Source organism: Rattus norvegicus, chromosome X (assembly GCF_036323735.1).
Source record: "Rattus norvegicus strain BN/NHsdMcwi chromosome X, GRCr8, whole genome shotgun sequence".
In the NCBI taxonomy this organism is placed as follows: Eukaryota; Metazoa; Chordata; class Mammalia; order Rodentia; family Muridae; genus Rattus; species Rattus norvegicus.
The window spans coordinates 23588336-23602270 of NC_086039.1; the positions used below are offsets into that span (position 1 = coordinate 23588336).

The 13935-nt window shown below is 42.1% G+C and overlaps 2 protein-coding genes and 1 pseudogene across 11 annotated transcripts in view; 2 read left to right on the forward strand and 1 right to left on the reverse strand.

Annotated features, from left to right (window-relative positions):
* LOC134484045 (large ribosomal subunit protein eL21-like) overlaps window positions 1–13935 on the reverse strand; it is a 345020-nt gene that overhangs the window by 290627 nt on the left and 40458 nt on the right. The window lies entirely within an intron of this gene.
* Window positions 7902–8390, forward strand: Rps12-ps6 (ribosomal protein S12, pseudogene; annotated as a pseudogene).
* Wnk3 (WNK lysine deficient protein kinase 3) overlaps window positions 10943–13935 on the forward strand; it is a 143013-nt gene continuing 140020 nt past the window's right edge. The window contains exon 1 of one of the 10 annotated variants that reach the window (XM_063280058.1): window positions 10943–11140. The gene's annotated coding sequence lies outside the window, so the exon portion shown is untranslated. Of the gene's footprint in view, window positions 11223–11453; window positions 11905–13935 lie in introns of those variants that run through there. The other 9 variants (NM_001411818.1, XM_039099806.2, XM_008773116.4 and 6 more) reach the window with 9 other exon arrangements.

Sequence of the window (13935 nt, forward strand, 5' to 3'; positions counted from 1 at the left end):
AGTGTTCTAGAAATTATAGACATATAGTAACATGCTTAATCTCAGAGGCAGACTCATGATTTTTTAAAAAAAGTTTGTATTGCATATGTAAATTAATAGGTTTCATGATGATACATACAGACATGTATTCACTCTCCACTCCTCTCTCCCATTCCTGTTAATAAATGTTCTTTATGTTTTATATCTCATTTAATTTTCAAATTAAATAGATGTGATTCATGATTCTTTTTCTTTTCCATTTATTTTATTTGTAGGTGTTACTGGAGATAATTTGCAACCTTGAACATGCTGTTAATCAAGTAGTCTACCATTGACCCATGTTCCTAGCATACCATGTTGTGAGACTAAGCCTTAAACTGTTAGTTTATCCATCACCCATGGTAGTTGATAAGGCTAACAGCAGAGACCATATTTTTGTTGTTCTTATTTTGTTCTTTTGAGACAGGGTTTCTCTTTGTAGTCCTGGCTGTCCTGGAACTTGAACTATAGACCAAGCTGGTCTTGAACTCAGAGATCCACTTGCCTCTGCTTCCAGAGTGCTAGGACTAAAGGCAGCTAAAGGCCTCAGAGACCACATTCTTGACTGCTATCTATATTGTCTGTTTCTTTAAAAAATATTTATTTATATTTTATGTGTACAAGTGTTTTGGCTTCGTATATGTGTGTAGACTATGTGTGTTTCTGGTTTCTGTGGAGGCCATAAGAGGCCATAAGATCCCCCCTGGAACTGAGTTACAAATGGTTGTGAGCCACCATGTGGGGGCTGGAACTCCAATCCAGTGTTCTTTACTTCCGATCCGTCTTTCCAGTCCCTGAATTGTCTGTTTTTGATGAGCTCCATGAAGTAGTGTCTAAACCTTGTAGAGTAAGTGGTTTTGGGAAGATATGAAGAACTAAACTTTATAAGGGACCCTAAAAGAAAGGTTAATTCTCTAGAGTATAGGAGAGAGTGTATATATACATATATATGTATATGTGTGTATATATATATATATATACACAGAGAGAGAGAGACAGAGACAGAGAGAGAGTGAGAGAGAGACAGAGAGACAGAGACAGACACACACACACACACAGAGAGAGAGAGAGAGAGAGAGAGAGAGAGAGAGAGAGAGAGAGTATAGTATAACTTTAGCGTCTTAAAGATTAGAAGAAGAGGGCTGGAGTGATAGCTCAGTTGTTAAAGACTAGGCTTACAACCAAAAAGACTAGAAAAAGATATTTTAGCCCTGACACACATGTTGATTATTGACCTCTGTTCTCATTTAAATTGTATTCTCCTAAAGGAAAGATAATTTATTCTGGAACCATTTTGAGTTCAAAGGCCCAAGAACACAGATCTAGGTTATCTGAAATTCTGTGTTCCAATGTGGAAGCATTTTATGAAGTTTTATAGTTTTAGAATCCAAAGACAGTCATAAATCAAGGCAAGGTTAAAATCCATTGACTGGTACATCTAAGAAGCAGTTACAGTAATATAGGGTAAGTTTTCCTATGGGCCGAGATTCTGTCTGATGACATTTTTTTACTGTTTGGTTTTGTGGGGAGCTGGTGGCCTGCTAAGTTAATAGATTCCAAAAGGTTTTTAACTTTTAGTCACAGGATGTTCATTCCAACACAGGGCGGGCAAGAAATGGCTGTTCTGGAGCCTAAAGCTAACCCAGGATAAGGAAATTAGCCTCTGGACCTGCAGTTTCACCTTCTAATCTCTTCACAGTTCTCGGCAGTTCAGTCAATCAATCAGGCTCTGCAGTCACAGCTTTCTCACGTTTTTGCTCACACTACCATATTTAGGTATACGGTCTGGGCAGATGGAATCAAATTAAGATAGTCCTTGCAATATGTTATTAAAGCAATTCAGGGACAGTATTCTGATGACCCAAATACTTGGCATGCTACCTCTGGAGATTCCTGAAAGAAGCACGTTCTTCAGAACTACACCGTCCTTGTTTTTTGGTTTTGTTTCTTTGTTCATTTGTTTGTTTGAAATCTAACATCATGCCTGGTAGAGTGGAATTTTAAAATAGTCTTAATGACTTTGAAGTCTAGAAATGAAGATTGTGATTCACTGTAGACTTTTGATCTAGAAAAATCATGTAGCTACTTTCCTTAGTTATGTAAACAGAGGACAGAAAGGCTGTCTAGCCAAAAATTACAAGATCTCTCTTCTCTCCTCTCTTGTTTTGATATTTTTATTTAAGGTACTGTTGGGGAATGTAGTAGATCAATTTGCCTGAGATGGCAAGGGGCTGTTTAGAATGAAGCAGCAAAGAATGCCACTTCTCTAGATGTGATGTGTTTGGAAATCTGTTGGGATAGAGGAAGGGAAACTGGTATTCCCCCCAAAGAGAAACTATGCCAGAGACAGAAAGAATCTGTGCTACTTTTATGGTAGGCTCAACCCTGGAGCCTAAAAGACGACTGTAAAGCTTAACAATCAAAGACTGAGCTTACTAGGCACCGTATTGTTTTGAGAATCTATAGCAGATGATAACCCTTCACTTAAGAAATCCAACCTATTTTATTATGCAGGACCAGTGGCAGAAGGCAAAAGAAGCAGCTGTGTTACCAGACTGAGTAGATTTTTCTCATCAGATTTTTATAAACACTGCCTAGAGTTTATAGTTGATAAATAAGACTCACCACCTTGGAATGAATAAGTACCTAGAGTTTACCTTATGTAGAAAAGAAGCCTCCAAAAAGAAACTGACCTCCCATTGCTAAGATCTGATTCAAGGCTGGGATGTAGTCCAGTTAATTGGCTGCGATTATTTGAGTGAGTCCTTGTTTAAAAAAGCAGCTGAGGCATGGGAGTGTAGCTCAGTGCTACAGTTATCTGTCCTCCACATTCTTTCCCATACAAATTCTTAGGAATAAGAAACTAATTAACACAGTTATCTACTCTGGTCCGATTGGTGGTGGCTTGAGAATAGGGCCCGTTTCCCACAGAGTGGGAATTCTTGGGAAGCCTGTGTGAGAAGTGAACATACAGGAGGGCGATTGAAAACAATGGATTGTCTATCCAACACAGCTTTACATATTGGAGTTCACAATGCAATACACCACAATATAATCAATACTTAGTGAAATTTACAATATCAAGTCCTTACTATTAATAAATGAGTCTTCTCCCCCATGGGAAAATTAAAGCCCCAAATCTATCCAAGCGTCATCTGTCTTTCTCAATTATCAACCAGGGAGCCTGGTGGCTAGTCTGCATTTTCAAAATTGTTGTTGCTGGAAGGACATCTTCTATCACTGCCATTTTGCTTTTTCCTTGGGAAGTAATTCTGAGGAAGAAGAGAAACTTAGCCTTTGCCTCCTCACCCCTGGGGACAGGAACTGAGTTCAGGGCTTCAGACATACTAGGTTCTACCACAGACATGAAGTAGGTTACCCATATAGTTACATCTCCACCCTGAGATGTGTCAGATGGTAAGATCTACAAACGGGTAGATAATTCACTAACTAGAAGAGATCTAATTGGGTCCCTTTTCATAATCTCTGCCTACCTCCAGACATTCATGGGGTTTCAAGAGTCACTCACTACTGGACCCAGATAGTAAATGGAGATTGTGTGTGCATATGCTTACAACAGGCCACTGGATGATATTAAGTGACTGTTGTAATCTCTGAGAAAAATACAGCAATGGAGGAACAGTAACATTTCCAGATTTACCCCAGTACAAGGAGCTAGAGCATATTTGAGCCACAATTAGTCTAAAATGAATGGATCTATCCAGTTTAAAGTCTAAACTGGAAACTAGAAAGATGTGATTCTTGATTCTTACCTTTGGGCTCATAGCTCAGGTTCTGTCTCCTCAATCATTTCTTACTATACAGTTTATGAGTGATAGGAAGCATAGAAAACCAACCTAATGAAAAATGGTGATCAGCTGAAACAAAAAGCTCATTGATAGAGTATTTGTCTGTGAGACCCTGGGTTTGCCCCCAGAACTACAGCAACAAAACAACAACCCAAACCCCATTTCTCAACCATGAGATATTTTCTTACCACCAGCCTACGCCTGGAAGATATTTAGAAATACCTGCATTTTTTGATTGTCATAACTACGGGTGCACGTGTGCAAGAGTATGTGAGTGCTGCTAGCATCTTCTTGCAGAGATTGAAGATATTACTAAACATCCAATTGCATAGGATAGCTCTCATAGCAAAAAGACAACAATGTCAACAATGTGACTGAGGTGAATTAGAAGGTTTAGAGCATAATCTCTCTCTCTCTCTCTCTCTCTCTCTCTCTCTCTCTCTCTCCTCCCCTTTTGTCTCTCTGTGTTTGTCTGTCTGTCTCTTAATCTATACATCTAGAATGATGTATAGAATAGAATACATTTCTATTCTATCTGCAGGTGAGAAAAAGCTAAGCAGAGAAAAATGTTCAAAGCAATGAGCTGAAGACTGCCAACAGAGCTGGGTGTGAAGATGAATGCCTGTAGCCTCAGCACTTGGAGGTGGTGTCAGAAGAATCGGGGTTCAAGAGTACATTAAGCTATATAGAGAGTTCAGGGCCAGCCTAAGACTCTGTCTCAAAAAATTAAAACACAAAAAAACCCCTCAAAACAAATAGAGATATACCAGAAGAGAAAACCACTATCCTCTAAGCATGTTCTTCCTAATACAGCTCTATCCCCAAGAGAGCAATTAAATTGTGTATCCTGAAGTCTCATCACAAAAATCTTCATTTGGAAAGCAGTTGGGATTATGAAAACCTTGAAGTTCTCCCACTGAAATAGAAGGCCCAGGATATAGGTCAGTGGTACAGCACTTGCTTTGCATGCATAAGTCCACAGGTTCCATGCTCAGTATAAAAAACATATACATTATAGAGTGGCTAAATAACACCATGTAACATGTAGATCACATCATACATTATTGTTCTTTGGGACAACATGTCACTATATAGATCTGGAACTCACAGAGATTCTCTTTATCACTGGGATTAAAGGCATGTGCCACAATGCCTGGCTCATATACTATTTTTAATTGGATATTTATTGTGTACTCTTTCAGCAACTGTAAAAAATTACATTGTTATTCATTATAGTTAACTGTGTTTTATAGTCAGTCCTATGAACTATTTTTCCTACTAAATTTTTGTGAATGGCTAAATTAAGAAATATTAAGTTATCTAAGTGAAATTATGTATCCCTTAACTTGTCTATCCCTGACCTCTACAATAATTCTTTATAACTATAGACTTTTTTTTAAAAGACATACTCTCATGTAGCCCACGTTGGTGTCCAAGTCTATGGAAATATGTATATATATATATGTATATATATATATATATATACATATATATATTAAACTTTTTTTACGTGTTAACTTTATATCCTGCTCAGTGCCCAACTTTCTTTTTTTAAAAAAATTAATGATTTATTTATTTTTATTTTATGTTCCTCAGTGCTCTGGCTGCATGTATGACTGTGTGAAGGTGTCAGATCCCCTGGAACTGGAGTAGGCAGGTGGAAGCTACCACGTGGTTGCTGGGAATTGAACTCAGGACCTCTGGAAGAGCAGTCAGTGCACTTAACCACTGAACCATCTCTCCAGCCCCTTTATTCTACTTTTTTAAAGTTGTAGAGTTTTTGTTTGTTCATTTGTTTTTATTTTTTGTTGTTGTTGTTTTTGGTTTTTCAAGACAGAGTTTCTCTGTGTAGCCCTGGGTGTTCCAAAACTTGCTTTGTAGACCAGGCTAGCCTCCTGCCCTCTTGAGTACTGGAATTAAAGGCAAGGACCAGCACTGCCTGACAGCTTTTTAAAAAAAATTTATTAGTTTTTTTCTTTTGTTTGTTTTTGTTTTTAAGACAGGATTTCTCTCTCTGTAACCTTGGCTGTTCTGGAACTGGTTATGTAGACCAACTTACAGAGATCCACTTGCCTTTGTCTCTGAAGTGCTAGGATTAAAGCCATGGGCTACCACACCTTACTGCTTTTGTTTGTTTGGTTTTGAGACAATGTCTTGCTATGTAGCACTGGTTGACCTGGAATTTGAGTTGTAGATCAGGTTGGCCAGGCCATAAACCTTCAGTGATTCTCCTACCTCTGTTTCAGTGTTAGAATCCAATGTGTCCAGTTTCTTTGACTTTATTTATTTAAAAAAAAATTGTGCCATAGTATGTGTGTGGATGGAGGTCAGAGGACAACTTTGTAGAGCTGGTTTTCTTTTTCTACTTTTATGTGAATTCTGAGGATCTAATATAGGCTAGGACGCAATCACCGTTATCTGCTGAGCCAACTCTGACTCTACTTCTCAAGTTTCACACATAAGTCAGATCATGTCTTTATGAGTTTGGCTTATGTCATATAATGTTATGTTCTCCAGTTCTGCTTCAGTGCTCATAAATGACATTTCTTTCTTTTCCTGTGCTGAGGATAGAAACTAGGGCTTCTCTTGTACTACCAGGCAAGTACTTTAGCCCTCAGAACATCCTTAATCCTGGGGTTGCCTTTATTTTTATTTCAATTACTTTATTTTTGCAATGGTGATGGTTATCAAACTCAGGACTTTAGGCACGAAACATTCATTGTACCACTGATCTACAACTCCCTGCCTTTGATTTCTTTCTCTGTATACTTTGTTAACATTCATTGTATTTATGCCCTGCATTGACTTTACTGTCTTAGTTAGGGTTCCCATTGCTGTGATAAAACATCATTACACATGGGGGTCGGGAGGAAAGGGTTTGTTTCATCTTACAACCCTCAGATCACTTTCCATTCCTGAACTCAAGGAAGGAACATGCAGACAGGAACTAAGCAGAGCAGTGCTGCTTAGTGACTTGCTCTTTATGGCTTGCTCAGACTACTTTCTTAATCAACCTAGTACCATCAACCCAGAGGTGTCTTGGCCCACAGTAAGCTGGGCCCTCCCACATCAATCATTTATCAAGCAAATGGTCTCACAAGTGTACCTACAGGTCCATCAGATGAAGATATTTTCTCAAACTGCCTTTTCTTCAGATGACTCTAGCTTGTGTCAAGTTGACATTAAAAAAAAAACAGGCAACACAAGTAACAACATATTCACTGATGGACACAGACTGAGTCCATATCTTGGCTATTGTGAATAGTGTCATAATAAACATGGGAATGCAAATGGTTCGTAGATATAGTGATTCAATTGACCACACACACACACACACACACACACACACACACACAGAAACACAAAGTATTTTGGCACTACTTGCCCTTTAAGCCTGGAGATAATGCAATGCCGGTAGGGAGGCTCTGTATCCTGCTTTCTGGTATCATCTCAGGATAGAAAGCAAAGCCTGGGAGAACAAGAGCTATTGTAGTCAGTCTTTAAAAAGTGACCACATAACTGGCAAGCACTAATGTAACACAGTGTCTGACAGCATAAAGAAATTGTGGGAATAGGTAATAGATTGCTGAGTGCTAAGCTATACGACTTGATAGTAAGAAATGAATAGCTTTGCTCCTACATGACAATAGTGTATAGTAGCCCAGTAATGTGGCTGGAGACTGGGATGGGGGAACATCCAGAGGAATTAAGAGGTTCTTTTTTTTTTGCCTCAGTGAATGGGGGAACCTTGTTAGAGCACAAAGTAATTGGGAATGCTAGACAATAAAGAAAGCTGTATTAGAGTTGGAGTGTGATAGCTCATGTCTGCAACACCAGCACTTAGGAGGTGGAATCAGGGGGATTAGGAGTTCAAGATTATTCTCAACCATATAGTGACTTCAAGACATGAGACTGTCTCACCTACTGCTACCCTCAAAAGCAACAAAGTATCTAAAAGCATAGGTTCATAGTCTAGTCCCGTAACTTATGTGCTGGGTTATCTTGGGCAAGGTATTTAACATCTTTCTGCCTTGGTTTGCAAATCGAAAAATGATGTTAAGGATAATGCTGATACTTTTCCCCTGCTGCCACTGAGTTGCAAAAGGGTGGAGGCTCTGGTACATTCAAGATTCATCATGACCCATAATCCACAGCCATGGCTGAGGAAGGCATAGCTGCTGGAGGTGGAATGGGTGTCAACACTGCTCTACAACGGATACTGAAGATGGCCATCATGAATCATGGCCTAACATGTGACATACACAAAACTGCCAAAGCCTTAGACAGGCAACAAGCCCATCTCCATGTGCTTGCATCCAACTGTGATGAGCCCAGGCATGTCATGCTGGTGGAGACATTTTGTGCCAACCTGATTAAGATTGATGACAACAAGAAATTAGAGGGAAGGGTAGGCCTCTGTAAAACTGATTGAGACGGTAAGCCACGGAAAGTGGTTGGTTGTAGTTGTGTAGTGGTTAAGGACTGTGGCAAAGAATCTCAGGGCAAGGATGCCATTGAGGAGCACTTCAAATGTGAGAGATGAATAAATAAAAATTTGACTCAAAAAAAAAGAATGTGCTTATGATTCAGTGGATTCATACAAAGCACACAGGAAACGCTATTTAATTGCTAGCTGTTATTATTATATACCTGAGTGGGTAGGCTGTGATTTATATCTGCTACACGAGAGATTTTCCCCAAGAATGGCTTGCTCATGCGGTGCTATGGATGGAAATAGACCCCAGGGCCTGATCTATTGAAGAGAACGGGCAGTTGTTTCAGCAAGCACTGTTCAGGCTTTGGGGCTCTGTTCCTTATATACTTTCTAGAGGAGTTTAGCTTTGTGACCCTACTTACATTTATGCTTTCCAGGAGTCAGGTGGCAAAGCAATATTGCCCCCTGACATATGTATGCACTGGACACATATGGAAACACTGTATCTTTGAAGAGAAGAACAGGTGATATATAGCAGGAGCTGAGAAACTGTAGCATTGTATGCTTCTAAGTAAGTCACTAAGCCAAAGGGAGCTGTTATTTTGTGCTGGGAGGAAGATGGGCATTAATAGCCCCTAGATGATCTTGGTGAGATTCTTCACAGTTTTAAGGCTTGCTTAGAGAAAATGTCATCCAGAAATTCATGCTCTTAGATTCATGCTGTCTTAAGCAGTGGGTGATTGGATAAGAAATGCATTTCATGCTCTTTATCAGGACAGTAACTTTAATTAAAAGCATGTGTGGCTCAACATTATTTTGAGACATGGTATTTGATTCCATATATTTTCTCTATGTCTCCCATAGTTTATTTTGTGATATATCAAGGGAGAATGTGGCCAGGCAGGAAAACAAATAATATAGGGTTTGCCTTGGGATGCTGGCATCTGAAACTGAGTCAGGCGAGTGTGCTGGCACATCTTGTAATCCCAGCCTTGGGATCGGGAATTTGATTACATGGTTACATAGTGAGCTGAAGGTCAGCCTGAGCTACACAGGATCTTTGTTTCAAACACTCTTACCACCCCCACGCTACTCCGCCCTTGGAGTGGGGACGGTGGGGGTGGGAGGAGGGTGAACACTAAAAAGGAATCCAGTGAAAATTTTGTAGTTTCTTGGCAGGAGTCCTTCCAAACATAACTAGGTTATTTTTATGGGATATTGTAAAGTCAAATTAGAAGTGCTTAATAATGACTCAAATTTTCTGATAGATGAAGTGGTTAATGACACAATTGCCACTTGACAGTGAAAACCAGTGGATTGGAAGGGAATGTTTTCTAACATATAGTAGTGATAGCTATAATTGCTTATTCTCATTTCTGCCTACAGGGGCATTTGTACTTAGTGTTGGGCAGCCCATAGTAATACCAGTCTACAAGGGACTGAAGAGATGGTTCAGCAGTGAAGAGCAGTTATACTCTTGCAGAGGACCTAGGTTTGTTTCCCAGTACCCACACAGCAGCTTACAACTATTTGTAACTCCAGTTTCAGGTAATTCAGTACCCTCTTCTGACCTCCGTGGGCACTAGACACACACACACACACACACACACACACACACACACACACACATGGTACACATACACACATGCAAGTAACACGCTCATACACATAAAAATTTCTTCAAAATAATTTATAGAAAAGAATTGAATAAAAAATTTACAAAAATTTAAAAATATTTTTTTCTACTGAGAAAGATCTGTACTTGGATGGCAACAGATTCATCTGATTTTCAAATTCCTAAAGCTGTATGCATTTGTGAGACATAGTGCTTAATTATTACAGAACAGGTATTTGGTAGTCGAAGAGAGCCTACCCTAGAAGAGTTTGCATCAGAGTGGGTTGAAGGGCTAACATTCCTAAGTATTGTTCTGTGTTGACTGTATCATCAAGCTCAGAGAAGGTTCAGAGGCAGGCAGGGCCCCAAGTGAGGCAGGTCTTTGAAGACAGATGTGTGGTAGTAGTAGGAACAGTCAACATGGAGAGGTTAAAAAGGTGGCCACAGTTTCTACTTATTATCTCATGGGAGTAATGGACTGAATAAGGCTTGAAATAACTTGATAATCTTTGAAACTATTGATTGGTGTTTGGCCATCCTTCAGCAAGTCATGTCTGTTTTCTCCTCCTTGAGCCTCAGTTTCCTCCTTTGTCAAGGCAGGGCTGTTACATATGAAAAAAAAAGTTCCTCACCATGCCTCATACAGCATATGAAGCCGTTCTTAAAGCCACAGAGCTGAGGCTCACATATGTAGTGAAAGCTCGAAGAAGGCAGCATTTATTCATTTGAGGAACTAGGAGTTTTCAGGGTGGGTAATGGGCAATTGGGCTAGCCTCTGGGAGAAAGTAGCATTTCCTCTGCTAGCAGTCCAGAAGCCCAGCAGAGTAGCAAAGGGGCGGGGCCGCTTCTGAAGGGGTTGCTATGATACCGAGGGGCCAGTGGAGTTTAAACTGAACCCTTAAACCATCGCGCCCTCCCCCACTCGTCCACACTGGGGCCATTGGCCATTGTTCCCCACAAAATGGCGTCAGTAATCCCCCCCTCTGTGACTGAGGCCTATGTATAGCTGAGGGGGGGGGGGATGTGTGGACTAGAGGTGGGAACAAAAACTACAATTCCCAGGGTACACTGCACCCGCTTGCGAGGCACAGGCCACGTGCCTAGGCCTAGCGGTTACAGGCCGTCAAAAATCGGTTAGCTCCCTCTCCCATCCCTTCTTTGGTGTTGCCCCCCCTCCCCCGCGCGCACTGAGGTCCTGGGGGTGGGGGGGGCGGTGGTGGTGTATGCCATGGCCGTTGCCCTCTCAACATAACCAGGAGACAGGTATTTGTAAATCTGTGCTTCGACTTCTATTCCCCAAACCGGCAGGTATGGGTCTCGCGAGATAAACCGGGACCTAGAAAAAGTGAGTAAGGGGTGGTGGGTGAAAGGTACTGGTAGGGTACCCCATCTCCACAGAGCTGGTTCATTTAAACGTTTACAAAGAGGTGAAAGTGGTCTGCTGGTGGCTAAGAAGTGCTGTGTGCTTGGACCTCTTTTGACTTATTTACTTCTTTTGGTTTTTTGGAGGGGGTAGGTAAAGCAGCCGCGTGGACAAGTGCTTTAGAACACACAAGCAGTGTCTTGCGTGGCTGCTCGCTGAGATTTTTTTCCCCTCTCTGCTAGGGAGAGAACTCTGTCTCCTCGACGCGCATCCACCGCGCTGCGCTGAGTTCGGGGAAGGTGTGCGCAAGCGCCGGCGGGCCAGTCTCTGGGCTCCTCGCTCAGCTAGGGGCCGTTCCGAGTTTGGGCTGCTCCGCCCCTCCCCCTTTCTTTCCCTCCCTTCCCCTCCCTTCCCCGCCCCTCTCCAGTCCATCAGAATTCTCTGGCTTCAGTACGCGTGCGCTCGGTCAGCTGCGGGGCGAGCGCGAGCTTGGGCTCGCACTCTGCTCCCCCTAACCCCGCCCGCTCTTCCCCTAACCGTGGCTGCTGGCTCGGTGGGCTCGCGGGGAGACGCGCGCACGCGCACAGGACTCGGAGACGAGCTCGAGACACTGAGGAGGGGAGTAAGAAGCATCGGAGGAGGCATTAGAGGAGGAGGTATATGTGTATGTGTCTAGTCTACTGTGTAGCCGGTCGGGGGGCTGGAGAAGGCTTGAGAGACAGCTAGGGAGAACTGAATAGAGTCGTTCTCTAGCGGTCAGAGTCTCTAGTGAGGTGAGGGTCCCGGCCAGCCCGGGACCCTGAGGGAGGGAGGAGGCCGGGGGGCGTGTCCAGGATCGGGCTGAGCGATGAATGGGCCCAGGATGAATGGAAAGAGGCAGCGGCGGCCAACAGTCTGTTCAGAGTAAGCGCCCCAGTGTGTGTGTGTGCGCGTGTATGTGTGTGTGTGTATGTGTGTGTGTGTATGTGTGTTGAGGGGGAGCTGCTTGACCAAGGCATGGTGCGTGCGGTCACCCAAAGGTACTGGACTGGACGAGGCCGGACTCCGGTCTTCGGGTTGTAAGAGCTGGAGTCCAAGTGACGGAATACGGAGAGGAAAATTAAGAGGGAGGAAAAGTGGAGAAGGACAGATCAGAGGTTAAGGTGCATTTCTCTTTTTTGTTTCTGTTGGGGAGGGTGGCAACTTTGGCAGTTGATGGAAGATCAAGAGAGGGAAGGTGAGGATACAGGAGATGGTTGACAAAGGGACCGAGAGATCATTTAAGTGAGATGGGTGATACTAAAAGAATCGCTTTGGGTGTGGGATGTTCAACAAGGTTTGGATGTGTTATGTTGGTGGAAATGGAGTGGGGAAAAGAATAGGCTTAATTTAGAGGTTCATTTGCTGTAGGAGGGTCGATAGGACTGAAATCTGGGTGAGGGATATAGCAGGCTGATTGTGTAAATTGTGTTAGGTGCAAGGGAATTGAGAGGTGTGGTGTGTGCTCTGTGACTGACTTGCTGGGAATGGGGAGGGGATGGGATGATAGGGTTAGGATAAAAGTCACGAGGTGGTTTCGCTGTATTGAAAGAGGTTTTGTTTAGTTAAGAGCTGTGAAACATTTATGTAGTGGGATGTGTATGGGAAACCCCCAGAGTGTGTCTTTCTATATCTTGCCAGTCGATACACTGTTAAAAAGAGGTGCGAATTTGCTCTTCTCCCTGTCTGTTTATCTTTCTTTCTTTCTTTCTTTCTTTTTTTTTTGAGACAGGGTTTCGTCCTGTAACCAAGGCTTCCCTGAAATTCACTATGTAACCAAGGTTGGTCTTGAATTCCCTTCCACCTTTCTGCCTCAGCCTTCAGGTGTGATTCCTTAAGGGTTACTGCTGAGACAGTCTCAGGAATCAGTCAATAGTCTTGAGTTGTGAAAATCTGTACAGTAGTGATTGCATCCAATATTTAGAGGCTTTGTTATTCATTTTTCATGGGTACTTTTTTTTAATTTTGGCTCTCTCTCTCTCTCTCTCTCTCTCTCTCTCTCTCTCTCTCTCTCTATGGTCTCACTATGCAGCTCTGGCTGGCCTGAAACTTGCCATGTAGACCAGGGTGGCCTGTAACTCAGAGAAATCTGCCTGCCTCTGTCTCTAAATTTTAATATAAAGAGAACTTTTTAAATAGACCTTAGTGGGGGCTGGAGAGATGGCTCAGTGGTTAAGAGCATTGACTGCTCTTCCAGAGGTCCTGAGTTCAAATCCCAGCAACCACATGGTGGCTCATAACCATCTGTAAGGAGATCTGATGCCCTCTTCTGGTGTCTGAAGACAGCTGCAGTGTACTTCTATATAATAAATAAATCTTTAAATAGACCTTAGTGTATGACTGGAGGCGTTTTTAGACAGTTTGTAACACTTTGGATTGTTGAATTTAAAATTTATTTAAAGTGGACAGCCCGGGGAGAGATACTTTGTATTAAATGTTAGCTAAAATGTACAAGACCTGATTTTGAGTATTTAATAGTGATACCTGGTGCTTTTGGTTGTTTTGGAGTTTATTTTCTGTGAAAAGCGGCACTTCTAATGTATTTGTTTCTTTTTTTGATGAGGGTTCAACTCAGGGCTTTGAACATGCTAGGCAATCCCTTTACCACTGAGCTGCATCTGCAGCTGGTGTAACTTTAAATTACAATAGATTACTTGGACATTTTGTTCTCTGAATA